This window comes from Camelus bactrianus, chromosome 13 (genome assembly GCF_048773025.1).
Source record: "Camelus bactrianus isolate YW-2024 breed Bactrian camel chromosome 13, ASM4877302v1, whole genome shotgun sequence".
Classification (NCBI taxonomy): domain Eukaryota; kingdom Metazoa; phylum Chordata; class Mammalia; order Artiodactyla; family Camelidae; genus Camelus; species Camelus bactrianus.
This window is the reverse complement of record NC_133551.1, coordinates 32,323,449-32,344,862: the sequence shown is the minus strand read 5'-3', so window position 1 is coordinate 32,344,862 and position 21,414 is coordinate 32,323,449. Positions and strand designations below refer to the sequence as shown.

The window sequence follows — 21,414 nt, the reverse complement described above, 5'->3', positions numbered from 1 at the left end:
TGAATTCGAGGTTAAAAGGCCCAAGAGGTGTGGGTCTTTTTTCTTGTTCTTCTTGGTGCTCCTGGCCCTGGCCCTTGATAAATGGGCTGCCTGGAGCTTTTACCCACACAGCATCCTGCAGGGTCGGCCCTGATCTGGGTGTAAGAAGCTGGCGAGGACCAGGATTTAGGGAGGCAGAGAGGGCAGTGATGTTCTGAATGACCTCTGCCACCTGGAGGGAAGCGGGCCCTCTGAGAAGGACAATGAGTGGATGTTGCTCTAGGACAGGACGGTGTGACTCAGAGTGTGGTCTGGGGACCAGCAGCATCAGCATCCCCTGGGACTTGTTAGAAATGCAGAATCTCAGACACCACCTCCCCCACCACCAACTCTTATTAAATCAGACTCTGCATTTTACCGGACTCCCATCTGATTTCTGTGCACATCAGTGTTTGAGAAGTGCTGCTCTCATGAAAAAGTCTTTCTCATTCTTGAGGTTTGATGTCTGGACTTTTGTGATTCTAGGTTGTAGCTTGAGCCTTGATCCCAGAACTGCCTTCAATCCCAGAATTACCACCACAGAGGTATTATTACTTGACCCTTTTTAATCTTAGATTTTTTTCATCAATAATATGTATATGTTGTGTGCTTTACTGGTTTTGTGTGCACGTGTTTATTAATGAAATAATGGATTGCTCTTAGCATATAGTAGGAACTTAGTAAATATTACTTATTGCTGATACCATTTTTGTCTGATTTTTTAAATATATTTTTATCAGATTATTTTATCAGAACCCTAATACAGACTATTCAACTATTTATTATGATGGGAGAATTGCTGTGCAGTCATTACTAAAATGTTGTAATTTTGCATTAACTTTATGTCTTTTGTATGAGTTAATGAGTGGCCTTGAAGAATCCGTAGCTCTGAACTCTCCCTCTTTATTTAACCTGTTTTTTATATTTTCTGCTCTTGACGTGGGCATGTGTTATGTAGCTTTATTTATGGCCATCATTTATTTTTAAAATATGACTTTAGTCCCTTACATTTTCCTTTTGAGTTTCCTTCCCCCTTTTGTTTTGATGATAATGATTAAGCAGAAGTCGTCTTATCCAGCACTAGTTAAGACAGTTAATGAAAAAGGTCAGTTAACACAAAGAGTGAAGAAATAGGGAAGAAGTACAAAGCAAACGTTTTATTTAACCTTAATGCCTAGATGCCCATTTATTTAGTCTCATGGTTTAGGGCCAAGGCTTCTCCTTTGAGCTTGGGTCTGATGTTTGGAGGCCCTGTCTTCTTTTGTGTCCACGTGTTACTGCTAATACTTCTATGACATCCAGTTTGGGTTTCTCTAACGTGGATTAGAAATTCAAAGGCACGTGTAAATCCAAATGGGGAATTCTTGTAGATATTTACCCCCTTCCCAACTTTTTATCCTTATCTTCTTTCAGTTAATACAGTGGTATTTTTCAAAGAGGGAGTTATTTTTATTTTACCTTTCTAAAGAATTGGACTTAGTCTTCATAAAAGTAATAACTCTCCTTTCATAGTCACAAGACTTACCAATTTGCATTCTGTATGAAGTCATGATTACTAAAACAAAACAAAACAAAACTGTGTAATGAGCTTTAGGAACCAAACTCTGTTGATTCTTGTTAGAGTAAAACTCAAGAGGTGGGCAGAGAGTGGGTGGCTTACTCAGGAACGCCCGTGGACCGCGGGCAGGTGCTTCATAGAAGGGACGGAGAGTACTTACTGACTAACCTAGTGAGTCAGTCGTGTGGGGTTGGTTCCAAAAACTTCTGCATTTCTGTTTATGTGTGTGTTACTTTACAACTATCAGAGCACTTCCATATGGATAATCCATTTAATTTTCACAACACTCTTGTAAAATAGGCAAGGCAAGAATTTAGAGGTGAGAAAATGGAGGTTCATACAAGTTAAATTGTGTGAATGTGGGGAAATCATTTCATTGAGGATGAGTTGGGAATAGAATTCTGATTTTTTTCTGGAGTTGTATGCTGGATCTCTATCTATTCTTTTCTTTTGCCTCTTTTTATTGCAGTTTTGAAAGCAATGATAAGACTTGGGCTTTATTCAGATAATTATCACTATCTTAGAGCATTATGTTCACACTATAGGACCTGTCAGTAATGGTAACATACCATGTATTGCAATGTTGAACAATAGTCACCTCTAGCAACCTTGGTAGAAGCAAATAAACAGACAAATAAAATCCATCTGGACCAGTGCTGTCCAGTAAAATTATAATGCAAGCCACATATGTAATTTAAAGTTTTGTAGTAGCTGCATTTAAAAAGTAAGAAGAAACAAATGAAATTAATTTTATAGTATGTCTTCTTTAACCCAATATGTCCCAAATCATTTCAATATGTAATCAGTATGAAAATTACCAATGAGATATTTCACATTCCTCTTTTTGTACTAAGTCTTCAAAATCAGGTGTGTATTTTATGTATACAGCACAGCTCAATTTGGATTTTCTGCATTTCAGGTGCTCTGTAGCCACACATGTAAGCAGCACACCTCTAAACCTTGAGGAAAATAATGGTAACAGATGCAGGAATGGGAGTGCTTTGAGATCAAAACAGCTAATACTTTGGGGCCATTCAATTTTCAGGCAAATAGTTCTATAGATTTCAGTGGCTCGTAATAATGGCCCTAGGTAATTAAAAATAAGATTAAATGATTTACATTGTACTGTAATTAATAGGGCAGAGCAGCATGTGAAATATATATTTTTAGAAAACTCCATCAAAAATTTCTTGAAAAAAAGGTTTCGCCTGTGACCCACCAGTTGTACTCCTGTACCTTTGCCCCTGACATAGGAAAACTTATGTCCGCAGAAAGGCCTATACATGATTGTTTTCTAACAGCATTATTTGTAAGAGTCAAAATTTGGCATCAATCAAAATATCCTTTAACGGGTGAATGGCTAAAGAAAGTGTGGCGCGTCCATATCATGCAACTCTACTCAGCAGTGGGAAGAAATGAACGATTGTTACGTACAACAACTTGGAGAGCTCTCAAGGGAGTTATGCTGAATGAACAAAAACTAATCTCAAAAAATATGTTTATATAACATTCTCAAAATAGCAGAATTCTAGGGATGGAGAGCAGGCTAATAGCTGCCAGGTGTTAGGGTCTGGGCGGAGGGTACCTGGAGGGGGATGACTGTGACTATACAATGGTACCATGAGGACCTTGATCTGTATCTTGATTATGATGGTGGTTACACAAATCTACATGTGATGAGCTGCGTGGACTATGCATGCACACACACAAATGAGCACAAGTAAAACTGGCGAAATCTGAGTAAAGCCTGGGGATGTACCAAAGTCGATTTCCTGATTTTTCTCTTATGTTATAGTTATGTAGGATGTCACCACTAGGGAAACAGGGGGAAGGGGACGTGAGACCTCTCTACTATTTTTGCAACTTCCTCTGAATCTGTGATTATTTTAAATAAAAAAAATTTTGGTGCTTGAATGGATGTTTACAGGCACACCTCATTTTATTGTGCTTGACTCCATTGTGCTTTGCAGATGTGTTTTTTACAAATTGAAGTTTTGTGGCAACCCTGCATTGAGCAAGTCTATTGGTGACATTTTTTCCAATGGCATTTGCTCACTTCATGTCTCTGTGTCCTTGCAATATTTCAAACTTTTCTATTTTTATTTGCTACAGTGACTTGTGATCAGTGATCTTCGATGTTATTATTGCAAAAAACTATGACTTGCTGAAGGCTCAGATGATGGTTAACATTTTTAGCAATGGAGTATTTTTAAATTAAGGTATGTGCATTGTTATGTGATATTGCACACACAGATTACAGTATAGTGTAACTATAACTTCTATAGGCCCTGGGAAACCAAAAAATTCATGTGACTCGCTTTATTGCCATGTCCACTTTATTGCGGAAGTCTGGAACCAACTTGCAGTGTCCCCAAGGTATATGGAAAGCGTCCTGCCCAGAACATCAAGCGAAGAATCCTAGTTAAGCTGAATAAATGAAGCACACAGACCTTTGCTCAGGACTGCCTTTTCTGTGCCCTTGGGGCTGGACTCACCTCCGTGCACACTCTCCCTGTGTAAGGAGATGCCCCTATGTTGATCCCTCCCAAGGGCACTCTTGTTTCGGCCATCTCTCGGGGTCACTGCTGTGCTACCACTGACTGCTCATCTGAAGGCATTCTGCCCAGGCCCCTAAACCCGAGTGTCCTCTGAGGTGACCTCACCTCAGGAATGTTGGAAACACTGCCTTAGCAGCCCACAATCTTGCCCATCTCGGCTGGGTTCGCTCTTCACGTTTTCATATTAATGTGTCACCAGCTTTCAGCAGTTGCCTGTCAGTAACGCGGTTAGTCCCTGGTGAACATCCCATAGCCAGATGAACTTTAATCCCTGAATGCTCTGAAAGGGAGGGTTCTTTTTCCTCTTTTGAAGATTCTGCTCCCCTGTAAGAAAAGTACATGATTTAATTAATAGATGAAAGAAAAGGTCCCAAACGGAGCCAGAAAGGAGTCAGCAGTATTGCCACCCACCTGCAGACACACAAAGAGATAAAAGCAGCACCTCATCAGGGAGGGGAAGGACCCGAGGGAGAGGGTTGCAGTCCAGAGTTGGGAAGCCTGTGCTCCAGGAACAGCTCCTCATTGACTAAGCATGACCTTGGTTTCTGTGGGATTTGTTTTTTCATCCTTTTAAAATGGGGATGAGAATACAGATTGTTCCTGCCTCCAGAAATGTGTGGATAACAGAAAGAGGGAAGGGGAAAGTCCATTGCCAAGTCAAAACTGCCCTATGTTGCAGTCTTTTATGACTGCTAATAAGGCATTACCTAGAATGAAACTCCCAAGCCAAATTAAGAGAGGAGAGATGGGAGGATACTTGTTTTTGTTTCTTTAAAAAAAGACAGAAAAGATAATCTTTTGTAAAGAGTAGTTGTCTGTCTTGTCTTATAATAGTAAAATTATAGTGGTGGTTGTTCATACGTCTGTAGGGGCATTTCCCAAAATGTAAGATGCTCCATTAAAACAAGTGCTCCTTGATTCCTTAGAAAACAGAAAATAGACTTATCCTATGATCCAGCAATCCCACTCCTGGGCATATATCTGAAGAGAACTCTAATTCGAAAAGATACATGCACCCCAATGTTCATAGCAGCACTGTATACAATAGCCAAGACATTCAAGCAACCTAAATGTCCATTGACCGATGACTGGATAAAGAAGTTGTGGTATGTATATATACAATGGAATACTACTCAGTCATAAAAAGGAATGAATTAATGCCATTTGCAACAATATAGATGGACCTGGAGATCGTCATACTAAGTGAAGTAAGCCAGAAAGAGAAAGAAAAATACCATGTGATATCACTTATATGTAGAATCTAAAAAAAAGACACAAGTAAACTTATTTACAAAACAGAGAAAGACTTACAGATAGAAAACAAACTTATGGTTACCAGGGGACAAAGGGGATGGGGAGGGATAAATTGGGAGTTCAGGATTTGTAGATACAAACCTAGTATATATAAAACAGATAAACAACAAGTTCTTACTGTACAGCACAGGGAACTATATTTGATACCTTGTAATAGTCTATAATGAAAAAGAGTATTAAAAGAATATATATATATATGTATGTATAACTGAATCACTATGCTGTACACCATAAATTAACACAACATAGGAAATGAACTATGTGTCAATAAAAGTAAAATAAAACAAAAACAAAAACAAATGCTCCTTGGCTGTATAAGTAAGACACATTGTTCTGCTCTTCAGAGGCTTATAATGAACATATGAAAAGTTCTGCAAAGCCCTGCAACAAAGAAATCTGTTTGACTTTGTTTAGTCCAGTAATTCCTCAGTTTATTATCCAGGGACTCCTCTCCTGCCCCCGATTTTCTCTTAACTTTTTCCTTAAGTCTTTTTTTTTCTCTTAACTTTTCCATACCTGGGAAAAGTACCCTGAAACTAGTTATTTGGCTCACCAAAACTTTGAACTGAGTTCTTGGGGGTTTTGTTGTTAGCTTGTTTGTGACTTTCATATATTACAACTTTCGTAAATAATTGTTTTTCTTTCTTTGCTTTGGCTTCAAAGAAGCTCAGAGAAAATTTAACTTTTAGAATTTTAGAATACTATGACCTTCCCATCTTTGTACTGTGTTTCACCAATTTTATTTCCTTGTCTTACTGATATTTTTATGGGCTCAGACTTAAAATGCTTGTTATTATATTGTTTGTTGTATCTTAAGCCACTTCAGATTCTCTCTGGGTTGAGGTGGGGTATGAATACAGATAAAGAAACAACAAGCTAATAATAATATAAATAATCTAAAAATGACAGTAACAAGTCTTTACTGAGGCACTGTTATTTGTCAGGCATTGTTCTGGGTCCTTTGCATAAATAATTTCTTCTTCATTTGATCAAGGTTTCCTTACTTTTATTCTAGGAATTTTCAGCTCTCAGGATTCCGATTTATATTCGCAGAATCTTGAAACTAGGAGGGTCTTTTGAAAGCATATGACCTTAAGAAATAACCTTGAGGGAGGTGAAAGTGTAACCATCCAGCACAGATGGTCTTCTGAGGCTCTCTATGGCAACCTGCAGCTAATCTCTGCCCTTCTGCCACTTCTGGGAAAATTGCTTTAGGGAAATGCTGTTTTAACTAGGACCATGAAATCATTAATGATGCACAAGGTGGGGGTTGGGGTGGCTTGTGTTTGGAATATGGAGATTCAGTGCCTATCTCTCTTGGGGGGAGTGGCAGCTGTGTGCTGGGATTATCTAGGACAGTTTCTCCCTGATGAAAGAAGAGGGCAATATCTTCCTCTGTCCAACTGGGCTTTGCAGGGCTTTCCCATGTGCTGAGCTGATGCCAGTATCGGTCCTCTAGTTACTCTGCCTTCACCTAAGCCAACATCCCATTCAAGATCTGTCTTGAGGGCATGGGTCAACTGATGTCATTCTTCTTCCTCCAGAGCCATTTCTGGTTCTCCTAGGCTTCAGGGAGCATTTCCTTATCTGGCACTGGGCTTTGCAATTCCTTACTGCGTCATCTTTCCATGCATTTGTGCCCTCTTGTCTCCTTAACTAGACTGGACACTCCTGACGGCAGGGATGATGCCAGGTCACAGCTGTTTCCCAAGTCCCAGATCATATTGGTCCTGGGTAAGAATATTTACTGTTCCTACTGATTGACATCCACACATAGTTGCTAAACATCCACCGAGAGCAGGGCTCCTAGCTGGTCTCTGGTGATACGAAGGTGCATGGACACTTTCCAGTTTGTAGTAATGACTCTGAGCTCTTTGAGGAGAAAGACTAAGATTTATTCATTCCTGTCTCCAGTACCCAGCTCAGAGCCTGGTGTATAGAAGTGTGGCAGAGGCTGCTGCTTGTTCCTCCCAATTTGTTGTTATTGTTCTCTTCCTCTCCTTCTTGCTCCCTCCCTCCCTCCTCCTCCTCCTCCTTCTGTAGTAATAAGATTTTTCTCTAGATACATTTCCCGGCCTTCCTTGCAGCTGAGTATGGTCATGTGACCAGGTTTTGGCCAAAGGAATAGGAACAGAAGTAATATGTTTAACTTCTGAGTTGTGCTCTTGGAGAGGAGCAGGCCATCTCTTACTCTTTCTTCCTCCTTCTTGGGCTGGAATCTATGTGGGCCATCTTCGATTGTATGAATAAAGGTGACACTTTCAGACTGGCAGGGCAGTGAGATGGAAGGATCCTGGGTCCTCGTCATCCCTGGGCTGTCATCCTAGCCCTGGACTGAGTATCTGGACTTTTTATCTTGAAAAGAATGTGTATATGAGAGACCAGCTTCTATCTTGTTTAAGATTTTGTAACTTTGGGCTTCTTGGTACAGAAGCCTAATTTGTACTTTAATTCAGTAGTTAATAGTTTGTATTCTAATTAATTCAGTAATTCAGTGTTTAGTAAATGTCTGTTGAGTGGATGAATGAATATCTGCCTAACCTTATTATCTTACAGTTTTAGCAGCAGTCAGTGCACACATTTATAGGGAGAGGAAGTCTCTCAGGTGACTTACACCTACATTTCGTTGGTCAGAACTGTGTGAGATGTGTCTCTCTGGCTGCAGAGGAAGCTGTAAATTTGAGTTTTGTTTTCTAGTCTCTATAGTTGAAGGAGGCAAAAAAGAGGGTAGGAAAGGGGAGAAGTGTGTGAACCCATCTATGATGTCTCTCAGTCACATGTAAAATTAGCTTTGACTTACACTGTTGAGAATTACAGGACTTACAAAAATTTTCTTTGATTAAAAGAAAAACATAAGCCACCTAATTTGCGTATTGCCGAAAAAGGATATAGTTCTTACCCCAGAAGAACCAGATTCTAGGAAGATAAGATGTCTTCAAAAGAGTACAGGTACTTATCAGCAGGGTCCCTGGGGCTAGATGTAGTCATCTTGTCATACAACTTGATCTGTGGCTGTCTGGGACTGACTACAAAGGGATATTGATGCTGAGGCCACCTGCTGTACTCAGTGTCTTAAATGCTTTCTTTAGGGCCATAGCCCGACCCAGGTAAGGTTTGGCCATCCCAGATTCTGCAGGTGAAGAAATGTTCAGCAGTTACTTCTAAGCATTTCAGTGTACCAGGCAAACTGGGTTCCAGGGACCCAGAAATAAGCTCTTTGCCATCAAGAGGGAGATGGAGAGGCAAACCAATGACTACAGTGTGATGAAGACCATATATAGAATGTCTATACATACTGGGAACAAAGGGGAAAACAAGACAGTTTTCCAGGCAGAGCAGCAGGAGGTGTCTGGAGCTGAAATTTCTCTGTTTCAGTGTAAAAGAGACTCCAAAATGGTGGATCTCAAATACCTGGTCTGCTTCCAAATTGTGTTTGAATTAGCTTCCTGTGTGTCACATATGCATTGTCTGTTTTACTCTGTGGGGAATGGGGAGTTTCAGAGATGTCTTTAATTAAGGCACCATCCTCCTCTGTGTCTAGGACAGGCACTTCAGAAAACCTGAGTCCACTTGCAGGCTGACTCCTGGGCAGGGGGACCATGGAAGGGCCAACTTTCATCAAGTGAGTTTTTCTCCTTTTAACTAAGGAAAGAAAATTGCTCATGAGTGTCCTTTGCTTCAGGCGGTAGGTACATATGGAATCCGGAAAATACCTATGTAAGAAAATCTTGGTCAACTAAAATCATATGCTGTACCTTTACAAAGGCAAGAATACATTGGACATTTAGCTTTTTAGATTTTGGATTTTCTTAAAGCAAGGCACGTAAGAAGATCAAAGGAGGTGCTCTTAGATTCTGACATAGAAGGTACACAGAGTTCAATTCTGGCGAACTCATCTTACCACGGGAAATTTCAGGAAACAAAGAAAACTCATCTGCGGTTTAACCCACCAACCCTTGGATTCCAACGCTACAAACAGGCTGGATGCAGGCAGCTTGCCCAGGTTCAGTGGTGTGTAAAGCCAGGTGTTTGTAGGGGGAGGAAAAACATTAAAAATTTATTCAGAAAAAATGTATTCAATTAAGAAAAGAGAAGCCCATTTTGAGAATTTAGTGTGTATGTGCATTTTATAGGTGTGTTGGGAAATTATCAGCAGGTGAATGGATTTGGTCACAAATCCTTTGCGTTGATTTGGTGGAAGAATGTTGCTTCTTGGGAAGTGGCCAGAGGAGTCAATAGATATTTCAGAAACATTCTCTATTCTCCTTTTTGTTGCTGCTGTCCTGGTGTCTAGCCCTGAATCTCATATGTGCATTAGGAAATCACGTAGAAGTAGAAGGTGTGCTTCGTTTCTTTACTTAACCGTCTGTCCAAAACCAGTGCTGAATTCTGAATATGAAAAGACACAGTTCCAGCCTTTAAAGAACTCAAAAGTGAGATGGGGACACACACATGTACTCTCAGTAATGTAATGTAGCACAATAAATGGTATAAAGTATTGTGGGTTTGGAGATGGACTGGTTAATTGTCTTGAGGACATCATAGAAAAGATGGAATTTGAGCTGGTTGTTGAAGGGTCTTGATGGTGATTACAGGAAAAAGAGAAGAGGACAGACCAGGTGGAGGGGTTAGTATGTGCCAAGGCACAGAGGTGTGAGACAGGTGGTGCCCCTGGGGAAGGAGCTGGGAGGTCATTTAACTGGAAGAAGGGTACAGGGAGGCCCATGGAGGGTATTTTGGGAAGTAATGCCGGACTACAAATGGCTTGATATCCTAGCCTAGGAAATCTAAACTTAAACTTAATCTTTTAGGAAATAACTTCTCTGTAGGAACATAACTATAAATGATAGTTAGAAAAATAAATTATGTTTGCTAAAAAAACAAAACAAAAACAAAAAACAACCAGGACTCAGGACTCAGGACTCACAGGTACTGTCTAGTTTCTTCTTGGTGCCAGTGGGCTGTCAGAAACCTGACCTGTGTCTGGAAACTGACCTTAAGTGAGACGGAAAGTGCCAAAAGGCTATAGAACCAACCAGCTATACAAAACTGTGGGGTTGTGGTTAATACATAATTTGTTTTAACTTGGGTGAATGTAGATTAGAGAGAGTGGCAGGAAGATAAGTTCATGCTCATCTGATTATAATTGTGTGACTCCAGCACCTTTTCCTTTAAAATGGGTTGGGCCTGGAAGGGATGAATAGCCCTTCACAGAGGGCAGTGCCTGAAAGTTCACGTGAGGAGTGGCTGAGAGCTGAGCTGCCAGTGGCTGGAAGCCCCTGAGTGGACAGAAGTTAATGATCAGTGCTCCTGAAACTGTTAGACAGGCAACTAATTGTGAGAATTTGGACCAGGTGTTGAAATTCCTTTTTAAATCAAGATTTTGTGTCGCCTCAGAGTTAGTTGTTACGAAACCCCACCCGGCCAAGGATAGCCTCATGTCCTGCCCTTTTTGCCCGAATCCTGCAGGCTTCTGTGAGCAGTTGCTTTTGGCAGATTTTACAGGGGAACCCCTCCCTCCTCTATTTTCATTTCCCCCCCTCAAAAGGATCCCTAAGAGGTAATAGGAAGGACCCTGGTCTTTGGGACCGGAGACTGGGTTCTAACTCGAGTTGTGCCTCATGGTGAGGGACACGTTGTGGTACTTCTTTCCTCTGGGCCTCAGTCTCTCCATCTGTGAGGTGGGGGCATTGGAGATTCCAGGTTTGTTACGACTCAGACAAGTTAAGATTCTGTCTGCCTTCATGGCCTGTTTCAGTCTCTATACTCACTGAGTGACAGTGATCAAGAAGGGTCTGAATGTTGGCGTGGGAAGAACTGCCTTACCTTCGGCTCTGTCTCCTCAGGTCAAGGTTGGAGTCAATTCCAATAAATACAAAAGGCTTTCAGAAAGTAAAACCAGATTCTTTTAGATGAGGAGCTGGCAAACTAAGGCCTTCCAGCCAAATGGGGCCTATGACTTGTTTTTATAAATAAAGTTTTATTGGCACACACCCACACACGTTCACTTACACAGTGTCTATGGGGGCTTCTGTGCTACAGTGTCAGGGTTGAATAGTTGCAGAAGAGACTGTATGGCCTGCAAAGACTTACATATTTACTACATGACCTTTTATTGAAACATTTTGCTAATTCCTACTCTAGATTATAAACTCTAGGAGGGTTGGGGACATAGCAAGTGCTCAGTATGTTTTGGTTGAATGACTGAATGGATGGATGGATAAATGGAGGGAAAAGTCTGAGTTTTTTGAGTAAGTACATAACTTGACAGTCAACTTTTTATGACACACTTCAGGTCCCAGTTTCCCATTAAATAAAATAAGAACAGGAATACTTATGAAATAGGCAGTGCTTAGGAGGACTATTTCCCATAATACAACGTCGAGTGTTTAAATGCTATTAAAAATATAACTACCATCTATTAAGCTTTATATGTGTTGAACACTCTATTAAAGGCTTTATTTTTATTACCTCATTTAATCCTCATGACCACTCACTATGAGGAAGGAATTATTGACCCCAATTTATACATAAAGGAATTGAGCCCAGAGAGACTAAGTCATTTGCCAAGGTCACACAGCTGGGAAGGGATTGCTCAGAATCCAACTCCAGTGACTGGTTCTAAAGCCTTTCCACCATGCCCCACTGCCTCTGAGTGCTGTTAAGTGCTCCCTGCCACCCTTTTAAATAAGAGAAGAAGATATTGGTCTTTTGGGGGGGAGGAGGGGTCACAAGATATGGAATAGTAAAATGAAAGAAAAAAAGGTTATTTAAAAAAATTTTAATTGAAATATAGTTAATGTACAATGTTATATGTTACAGGTGTACAATATAGTGATTCACAATTTTTAAAGGTTATACTCCATTTATAGTTATTATAAAATATTGGCCATATTCCCTGTGTTGTACTATATATATATATACACATATATACCCTTGTAGCTTATTTTATACATAATAGTTTGTACCTCTTGATCCCCTACCTCCATATTGTCCATCTCCCCTTCCCTCTCCCCACTGGTGATCACTAGTTTGTTTTCTATATCTGTGAGTCTGTTTCTTTTTGTTATATTCACTAGTTTGTTGTATTTTTTTAAGAGTCTACATATAGGTGATATCATACAGTATTTGTCTTTCTCTGTCTGACTTATTTTACTTGGCATAATATCCTCCAAGTCCACTTAGCAAAATATCCTCCAAATGTTGTGGCAGATGGCAAAATTTCATTGTTTTTTAATGGCTGAGTAGTATCCTAATATATGTATATGTATACCACATCTTCTTTATTCATTCATCTGTTGATGGACACTTAGGTTGCTTCCATATCTTGGCAATTATAAATAATGCTGCTATGAACATTGGTGTGCATATAACTTTTTGAATTAGTGTTTTTGTATTTTGAATATATACCCAGGAGTGGAAATGCTACTATAAGACAGTGATGAAAGAAATTGAAGATGACACAGATGGAAAGATATACTGTGTTCTTGGATTGGAAGAATTAATATTGTTAAAATGACCATACTACCCAAGACAGTCTATAGATTCCATGCAATCCCTATCAAAATACCAATGGCATTTTTCACAGAACTAGAACAAATAATTTAAAAATTAGTATGGAAACACAAAAGACCCTGGATAGCCAAAACAATCTTGAGAAAGAACAGAGTTGAAGGAATCATACTCCCTAACTTCAGACTATACTACAAAGCTACAGTCATCGAAATGGTATGGTACTGGCACAAAAACAGACACAGATCAATTGAACAGGATAGAGAGTTCAGAAATAAACCCAGGCACTTATGGTCAATTACTCTATGACAAAGGAAGCAAGAATATACAATGGAGAAAAGACAGTCTCTTCAATAAGTGGTACTGGGAAAAATGGGCAGCCACATGTAAAAGAATGAATGTAGGACATTCTCTAACACCATACACAAAAATAAACTCCAAATGGATTAAAGCCCTAAATGTAAGACCAGAAACCTTAAAACTCCTAGAAGAAACATAGGCAGAATTCTTTTCGATATAAATCATAGCAATATTTTTTTGGACCTGTCTCCTAAAGCAAAGGAAATAAAAGCAAAAATAAGCAAATGGGACCTAATTTAACTTAAAACTTTTATACAGCAAAGGAAACTAGTGACAAAACAAAAAGACAACCTAGTGAATGGGAGAAAATATTTGCAAATGATATAACTAATAAGGGGTTAATCTCCAATGTATATAAACAGCTAGTACAACTCAATAATAATTAAAAAAATTCAAAAAAAAATCAGAAGACCTGAATAGATATTTTTGCAAAGAGGACATGCAGATGGCCAATAGGCTCATGAAAAGATGCTCAACATTGCTAATCATTAGGAATAATCAAACCGCAATGAAATATCACCTCACACCTGTTGGAATGGCTATCATTAAAAAGAACATAGGTAACAAATGTTGGCAAGGATGTGGAGAAGAGGGAACCCTCATACATTGGTGGTGGGAATGTAAATTGGTGCAGCCACTGTCAAAAACAGTATGGAGGTTTCTCAAAAAATGGTTTTCAAATTTTTAAACCATTTAAATAATTTGGAAAACTATGAGGTTACTCATCATTAAAAGCATACTTTAGAAAACTCTCCTCCTTAAAATTCAGTTATGTTTTATGGAAAAAAACTAAGTAAAAGACCATGTTTTTCCCTTGGAAAGACAAAGTTTGGTAAGGGAGTTGGAAAATCTTCATTTGTTTAGCAATGTTGTATGTAGTGGTAATATGCATTTAAATACTGCCTTGTTCCAGAAACCTTTTGCCCCAGTTGAAATGATCTCACTCAGAACTGTGTGCCCAGCGCATAGCAGACATTCAGTAAATGTTGGTTGAACAAATGAATGAATGCCTTCCAGCACTTCATACATACTGCCTTCCAGTACAATTGGGAGTATGTGTGAGTGTGCCTTTACCTATTACAGAGTAAGCACCAGTGCCCTCACCACATCTTTGCACCCTGACATAACCTACCTACCGCAGTGCCTGGCACCAAGCAGATGCTCAATAAACATTTGTGGCATTAAAGAGATGGGCGGTCTGTGGCCCCCAAAGTTTTGTGGACTGAGTGAATGACGTGTCAGAAACTAGTGTGACGATCAGATGGACTTCTCTCTGTCTATATCAGAGAAATGATTTAAACCCACCATAATATTTAGGGTGAAAAGTCCAATAAACAAAGATAAAAAGTATTTGTTGCTCTAGACAGAAAACATATTTGTTTCTTTTATTCTGGAAAATATCTTTGTGCAAGGTTCTTGACTTTTTTCCTCCTACTTATTTGCCAGTTTGCAGGTTTGTTTAATGCATATACTTAACTTTTTAATGAAACTTTCATAATATATAGGGTCCTGAATGAGGATTTTTCCCACATTCACCTCTACTGTTGCCAATTAGTTTATCTCTTTTGTGCTTTCCATACGACCCATCCTTTTGTGTGGTGTTTTGGATTGCTGAAGTGGCAACACCTGAAAAGTTCCTGTGACCATTTTAGCTTTCTGGAGTCAGGCAGCTGGCTGTGGTCAGACATGCTTATCTGCTTTTGTTTTCATGGAAGAAGTCCTGGGGCTCCGGAGAGAAGCAGGTATTGTCTGTGCCCTTTGGGAAAAGGACAAGCAGGCAGAGTCATCATCACAACCTTAGCTTAGGGTGACCCTTAATTTTTTTATTTAAAGAAATTTTTAAAATATATTTTTGTTGAAGTGTAGTCAGTTTGCAATGTTGTATCAATTTCTGGTGTACAGCACAATGCTTCAGTCATAGGAACATACATAGATTCGTTTTCATATTCTTTTCACCATTAATTACTACAAGTTATTGAATATAGTTCCCTGTGCTATACAGTATAAACTTATTGTTTATCGATCTCCAGCAGCCAGTCCCAGCTTGTCCCTGCTGGCTCGCGTCTAGGACTGCAGATCACAGGGACCCTCCATGTCAGTTTCCCTTAGTTCTGTCTGCCAAGTGGTTGCACTTTCTCCTCCAAGCCTCGGAAGCTCCACTTCTGTCCCTGACCACTTCCCGGCTGGAAAGGGGGCCGTCCCAGTGTGAGGGTGCCTTTCTTCCTATGCCGCTCCCTCCTTGCAGGACCTTTTTTTCTTTATTTTTTATCGGATTTTGTGAGACCCCTCCTGTATTTTGAAGCAAGAGACACTCTGCCAGAGTTCAGTAGGTGTTCTGTGTGATTCAATGGGTTTGACATGTAATTCGTGGTGTATTTATGGGAGAGGGCGAGCTGTGAGTCTCTCTACTCTGCCATCTTGGCTCAACTCCCAGGGTGACCCTTTAAAAACAGGTTCCCTGGCTGTGTCATGTACTCTTTTTCTTGATTGTTGCACTTGCCTATGATTTTAGGCAGCTCCTTCAAAACATGAATGCAGCTCATCAGACTGCTTAAGGGACCGGGCAGTGGCCAGTGCCTTTTTGCAGCCTCTTACTGCTTCTGTGTTTTATTGGAATGTCTCTATTCCTCTCCGCTAGGATTTTGGATCTACTCTGCCCAGTTCCCCTCTCCACCAGCCTTTTTCTCTTACTTAATTTATTTCCACCTACAGCTTTGATCTCTTTGGGAAAAAAAAGCACCAGGGCTCTGGAATATTATGACTGGCCACTGTTGGTTTATTTTTGCAAATGCACTATAATTGGTGGTTGGTCTTTTGGCCAGCCTGATACCACCTGACCCTCAGCAGCCCCAGTTCCTCCAGGTCACTCTATGGGAGAAAAATTCATTTTGCCCATTTCTTGCTCTGATGTTGGTGAGAGTCTCCAAGTGATGATGCCTTTTTGGATATGGAAAAAAGCAGAGCCACAGGAATACCAGTAATTATGCTAATCTGTGAGCATTAAATCTTCAAATATTATGCATTTTTGGATAAGCAATTCTGTTGTGTTTGAGGTGTGGTTGTCTTTTTGTTTCTTGGGTGGTGGCTTGTAATTTTGTATTAAGGAAAAATGCCTAATCCTGTGTTGACTTGCTGTGGAAACAGGAATGACTTTTTTTGTTGGGTATTTTGGGTTTTTTTTTTTTTTTTTTTTTTGAGTGTTCATTAAAGGAAACTAGGAGGACATATGGATTTAATAATATACTACTTTGTGTATGAAGATGAAACTAATAATAATAATACCATCTTCAATGGGGAAAGGCTTTTAACTTTCAAAGCATAGTTCCTTGTATGAACTTATTTTATCAGGCAGAGAGGTGATTCCAGTTACTTTCCCTGCTGTGATGGTGGATCTGTGGGCGCTTGTCTGACCGTGCAGGTGAGTTTGAGAGACTCCATCCTAGTGGTTCGTAATCAAGGGGTGAGTATGGGATCATGTGGATAGCCGCTATAAATTCCCCACACACAGATCCTGCCCAGGACTTACAGACACAGGTGGTCCGGAGGAAGGGGAGATCTGCTTATTTGGAAAAAACTTCCTGGGTGACTCTCTTGTGTCCTGCTGAGTAAGAGCCACTGGGTCAGTCCATTTCCTCTACTGGACCCTTCCAGGGCTTGTGTCATGTGTCTGGGAGTGAGGTGGGGATGCCGTGCCGTCTGTGACTGGAAGCCCAGGAGAGTGATGACTGACCTTGGGATTATGTAGAACCCACAACAGCAGTCGCTCTTGGAAGATGGCCACAGGCAGAACTTTATTAAGTATTTTAACCACTGAGTATTTGCATTGTGCCCAGTGACTGTCCATAGAGGGTCTTTACGTGTACTGTCTCATGTAACCATTTACACCAGTTCCATCACCAGAGAAATGTGTCAGCAGGCCCTTGAAAGAAAGTGAGGAGGTGTGATCTCAGGAAAGTGATGTAATGGATTTTCACTAGTATGGGTTTCTTTAACCTTGGATTCTTTGTCCATGGTATGGGGCTAATGATATACATCTCGCAGGAGTTGGGGAGAAGTGAGTGATACAGGCTCAGATGTTGCCTCTGTTACATGAAACCCTACTTAGCCTCCCTGAGTATCCTTGTCTTCATTGGCAAGGTGAGGTTAAGAATGCGTACCTTATAGGCTTGTTGTGAGGACTGCATGTGGTACAGCCAGAAAAACACCTTGCATTCTGCTTGGTGCATGGCAGGTGTTGAGTCCATGGCAGGCATCTTCCTTGCTGCTTGGTATTATTGGTCTGTGAGGATGGCAAGGATGTGTTTTGGACAGCTGACATCCTGGAAGGGCCTGCGTGATGCCCTGCACTCCTGGTAGTTGCGAAGCAAATGATGGTTATGATGACAGTAGAAAGAGTTCCCTTTCATCACGTGCTTTTATTGAATACCAGGCACTGTGCTAGGCACTGGGGATACAATGGGGAGAAAAAGATGGACATGGTTCCTGACCTCATTGAACTTAACAATGAGAATGCCCTAAAGAGAAAGTTCAAAGTGTTACTTTTCTCTGTGTGTGTAGGAGGAAAGCTTTAATGTAATAGGATGGCTTCTAAATATGTATTTCATAATGTAGTGGGTAGAATGTGGAACGTGTCTACTGGGAGGAAACTGGAGTTTTGCATTTCCTGCCTGCATGTGCTTTTGAATTTGTGGCTGTAATGCTGCCCTGCCTGAGGTTTCAGTAGTTAATATTTCCCAGGGCAGCATGATGTAAATGCCCTGTGGTCTGTACATACTGGAAGGATATACCCAGGGCAGAGTAAGGGGAAAGGACCATTTTCAAGGTCACCCTTGAAGACTTCGTTGAGTTTTAACTTGAATTTCTCCCCATCTCCTTCCTCAAACATTCCTAGTGCTTGATACGCATAAACCATGCCAATGTTTTGGAAGATTCAGGTTTGACCACCGTAAATTGGTTCATATTTCCAGCAGGGCCGTTATTTAATTTCCTGTTGGAACTCTACAAATGTTGGCACTGTTCACTCTTTGGCAAAGGACCAACACCCAGTACAGTATCATTAGCATGCTCTGGTGTATAGATTAAAGCATGATTGTCTTTGATAAGAGGCCATCCCTGTTTAGGATGGGGCTTGGGGGCTGCAAGAGCGCGGGGAAGCATAACCAAGCTTTCTAATCAAAACCAAAGTGCAGGAACTGGGACTCGCTGAAGAGAAGGGTTAGGAGGAGGGCAGATCTCTTGTTTTCTTGTCTCGATTTCGTTTGTTTGGTTTATTTTTCTCTAGACCCTGGGAGAGTGTGGGAGGCTGAGGCTGGCCTGGTTTGTGTGGCGTCCTCTTTAGAGCCTTGTGCTTCTTCCCGACTCCCGCCGCCTCTTGGCAGTCCTGCTCGTGGGAGCTCGTGGAAGAAACACGGAGTGTCTCCACTGAGCCCATTGGACTCATTCAAATGTGGCAGAGCTGGTATTTATCAAGGCTCTGAAATGGGTGAGGCATTTTACTCATGCTCTTTCCAGTCACCCTGTGAGACATGCCTTATTATTGCTACACTGAGGTTCAGATTACTGAGGTGCACAGAGATGAAGTTATCTGCAGCCAGTGAGTAACTAAGCTGGGGTTCAAACCCAGTTTTATCTCTCTGAAAGATAAATCTCTTACTTTTCTCATATGCTGTGTCTATACCCTAGTAGAGTTCTGGGGAAAGCAAGGGTTTGAAGGGAAGCGTGAGGAGTTTGAAATTCTGCCTAAAATGAAGCCTGGGGAGATTATATATAGACGCTTCTTATCACTGTCTTAGCCCTGTCTTTCATTAGCAGGGACCGTCAGTGCTGGCTCCTTGATAGAATTAGCACAGAAATGTATATTTTCCCCCTTTTGACATTGTATCATGAAAAATGTCAAACATTAAAAGCTGATGATGGTGAGTATATAAATTCTACCAATTCTTCTTTTCTTCTCTGTTCCAGGCACGCTGCTACCTGCTTTATTAGCCTTCTCATTTATCCTTTCAGCATTCCCAATTTAAAGATGAGCAAACTGAGCCTTAGAGGGGTTAACTTCCTGAGCTTCTCTAGATAGTAAATTGCATGGCTGGGATTTGAAACTGGTGAATGGAGACTGTGGTGTGATTTCTCTGCATTTCAATTTATTCGTCTCGGTGTTTCTGTTCTTCCTCAATTCATGTTATTTAGAAAACTAGGTCTAAATGGGAGGTTCTAGAAGGTTACTAACAAGGCAGTATTGCTAAAGCCCCAGAAATCAAAGGCTTTCAAAACTTCCAAAGCTCTGGGACAAGACCTAGTTTGAGAATCCGCATCAGACTTCCTCCAGGGAAGTGATGGAAGTTCTGCTCTGCCCAGAATGTCACAGAATGTTTCTGTAGCCTTTAGAGTTTCTTATGATTGACTCACACCTTCCTTTCACACGTTAAGAAAAAAAAAATCCAAATTCTTACCTTGGGTCATCAGTCAGTTAATCTTTTTTATGGTGGGATCATCTTTGACCTCCTCAGACCTACAGACAGGACATCTTTCTTTCCTGGGGTAGAAGATGGCATTTGTAGGCACTGACTCATGGGAGCAGTGCAAGTGTGGATGTGCCTTTTGTGAGGGACCAAGCTTGAAACATAATTGGTGCCTTTTGACATATTTATGCTTGGACTTGCTTCATTGCTGATTGGATGTGACCTTGAGCAAGTCACATAAGCTTCTTAAACCCTGGGCTTCCCTCCAACAGTAATTATTGTCAGGAGGATAGAGAAGAGGTACAGGTAGAGTTCCTTCCATCAGAAAATTTAATCTTCTGAAGGAGCCAAGACATATATCCATGAAAAAGGTGTTGCTGAAGAGGGAGGGCATGGCACGGACAGGGATTGCAATGAAAAGGCAGGAGCAAGAAAAAATAACTGTTGGTTGGAATAGTTGAAGAGAGGAAGAGAAAATGCCCAGGGCTTGAAGTTGGGTTCAAACCACAATGCTGGCACTCAGTAGTTGCATAATTTTAGACTCTCTGGTCCTCAAATTTTCTTTTTTTTTTTTTTGGAGGGGGTAGGTAATTACTTTTTTTAAAAATTTATTTATCTTTTTAATGAAGGTACTGGTGATTGAGCCCAAGACCTCATGCATAGTAGGCATGCACTCTACCACTGAGCTATACCCTCCCTTAGTCCTCAAGTTTTCATTATAAAATGGAGCTAATAATATCTGTATTGTGGCATCATTGTGAGGATTAAGCTACATAACTTACGTAGAGCCTCTACCACAGTAGTTCATAGTGGTGACTGAGTAGGATTTGAATATGTTGAAATGATCCAGTTCTGAAAGTATCTTACAAACATCACCTATCATCAAGAAGCATGGTTGAAACTTCCAGCTCTTCTTTCTCTTAAATAAGACAAAGACAATTAATTTATTAAGCCCAGAGTTCCAACTTGTTTGGTAGCATGTCATTGGCAAGATGTTAAAATGTCAGGTGTCATTTTGGTTGAAGCTCAAGTTGGCGAGGTGGAATTGCTCAGACGGATGACACGTTTGCAGCTTTTGCAATGTTTTAGTGATCTCTACAAGGCACCTTACAAGGCTGGGGTTCTCCTGCTCCCCTACCCCCCGCCCCCGGCACCCCAGCCCCTGCAATCTGCTGTGTTTTCCTACACACCTGTTTGGTTGTTTAATGAAATCTATCCCTCTGTACTGCCGCAGGCACAAAGAAACAGTGTTTTGTAAGACGGACTTTGGAAATTGAGGCTGTCATTGCACAATTGAAAATTTTGTTCTTTTTGTTTTTTGTTTGTTTTGGGGTGGGAGGTCAGGGGGGAAAATCATCCCCAAAGAACAGAAATCCTCATCTAGCACTTTGAGAGAGTGAATTTTTTCCTCTCTTTTTTCCATCCTACCTTGGAGTCATTTTCACTGTGTGCAGACTAAGGTTTAATGTGAATTTTGAGTTTAGCTGGAATCAGTTCTTTAATGGCCTTGAGGAGTGTGTGGATAAAGAACTTAAAACATACCAGGAGTTGACAGTAAAATTCAAAGGTCAAATGAGGTTCTAAATGTGTCACTTTCTTGGAGTGGTTCTGTAGCGATAGTATTAGGACTTTATAA

The 21,414-nt window shown here is 40.6% G+C and overlaps 1 protein-coding gene and 1 non-coding gene across 3 annotated transcripts in view; one reads left to right on the top strand and one right to left on the bottom strand.

The window, feature by feature from the left end:
- ROR1 (receptor tyrosine kinase like orphan receptor 1) overlaps nt 1–21,414 on the top strand; it is a 388,040-nt gene that overhangs the window by 23,973 nt on the left and 342,653 nt on the right. The gene's annotated exons all lie outside the window — the stretch shown is intronic.
- On the bottom strand, nt 20,403–20,474 carry TRNAS-ACU (transfer RNA serine (anticodon ACU)). Its single transcript has one exon. It is a non-coding gene; the product is annotated as a tRNA-Ser (tRNA).